The sequence below is a fragment of the Vitis vinifera genome, chromosome 14, assembly GCF_030704535.1.
Source record: "Vitis vinifera cultivar Pinot Noir 40024 chromosome 14, ASM3070453v1".
NCBI classification, from domain to species: Eukaryota; Viridiplantae; Streptophyta; class Magnoliopsida; order Vitales; family Vitaceae; genus Vitis; species Vitis vinifera.
Window position 1 is genome coordinate 19,196,582 of NC_081818.1, and position 2,091 is coordinate 19,198,672.

Here is a 2,091-nt window from a genome sequence, read left to right on the forward strand (position 1 = left end):
TTACTAGTGACAATTTCTTCATCAATGGCGTTACATTTAATCCTCCTCACCATATCATGCATAGGATCCCCCTAATCGCTCATTGGATTATCATTGCTTGACACCTTTATAAGTGAACTGAATTGGACATTAGTGTTTTCATCATCAAACCAATGCGTATCACCTTCATTGACGAAGATCACCTTCATTCTTAGGTACACATCATAATGTTTCCAAGATGGCACAATCAGTTCAGAAGTGGTTCTTCAGGTTAGCATCAAACCAAGTTGCAAGTCAAAGACCAACATGTGTCATATTCATTATATTCAAGACTACTCTTACAACAACAAGAAGAGATCAATTCTTCATTAATATGCACTAAGATTGTGCATCATTTGCACTTTCGCATCATCATTAGAACACATATCAAAGGTGTCTAGTAGCTTGAATAACATTCTATATCATCAAATTTTACAAAAGTTTATAGGTTAGTTTTGTTAAATTTTTTATGTTGATTTCATTATCTTTCTTTTTATTTATTTTATATCTTTTGATTTGAATTTTATCATGATTGGGTGTGTATAAATTAGGCCACACACAAGTGTTGTTAGATTCATTATTTAGTTTGATGTGTGATTGGTTTTTTTGCTAGTTCATATTTTAGAACTAAACCTAGGTTAATTTGATCCCATACCCAATTAAGCCATTTGATGTTTATATGATGATTGGCTTTGAACGAATATATTAATTTTGATTCAAACCTTTGATTTTTAGTTAGTTTTTGTAAGCTCACACCTCATAAATCACATACATATATCACATTTAAATAGATGATCCTATATTAGACTTATTTAAATATTTGTTTAGGACCCTTTTGGTGTTGGATTTTTAGGAATTTAAAATAGGACACAATAAACCACTTAAATGGCTATCAATTTGATCCATATAATTTGTCATAATTCAAACATTTGATCACTTAATTTTGGCACATAAGCTTGCCTTTAGGTGCTTTCTATCTGGTTTTTGGTTTCCATGTGTTTTAATGATTTTGAAAATGTTTTCATTTGTTTTTAAAATAAAATAAATCCTCACAATCCATATTTAAATTTGTCTTAGATCAATTAGGTAAAGGAAAGTCTATTTTAAAAAGCAATGCAACCTTATTTTATTCAGTATGCATATTTGAAAAGGTTTTAGAAATGAATTTTGATTTATGATACATGAATTAAATTCGTAGCTCCAATCAATGGAGTCATTCTTAGTCTTGGTGAGCTTATTCATGATCATTTGAAGTTGAGTAATTATGGATGTATTCATGGAAATTAAAAAGGGATTTGGTAAATCCCTATATACAAAGTTCTCCAAAAATTGGTCTTTCATTGCCATAGTTGATAGTCCACTACACCTTTGAAATTGTAAATTGGAATCCAATCACTTAAAGGCCCCCTAAAATTATTTTAATGCTTGATATTGCTAGACTCCTTAAATTTATGAAATAAATTTTGTTTGAATCTAAAATACTTCTCTAATTAATAGATTTAATTTAGTCTTCCAATAGGTACAATTTAAGCACTATTCTAGACATTCGAAGTGTTTTTGCAAAATTAAATTATTAAAGGATTTCTTTTATTTCTTTGATCATTTTTTCTTTAATATAGAATTCTTGAATTTGAATTTAAATGCATAAAACATTAAGAAATTATTTTCCAAATGAGAGATATGATTTTCTTTTCAACACTTACTACATAGACCATTTTTTGGAGCTAAGAAATGTTAATTTAATTTTAAATCTATTATATATATGATTATGAATTAGGTTTATTTTTCCTATAAACTATAATGTTAAATGAGTTGTTTGATAGGATTTTAGGACATCTCTAAGTTAATAAAAAAAAAAAAATTTCATGCATGCCTTGTAAAAATGCTATGTTTTGGACTTATTGTGTGTGTGTGTGTGTGTTTTTTTCTATGAAATTTGGTACCTAGTTAATCAGCTTGACTTTTTGGATTATAATCTAGACATATAGAGGAGGTTGTCCAATTTTTATTTTTTTTTCATGATAAAAATCAATTTCTAGATTTTTTTTTATGATTTATTTTGTAGACTCCTTT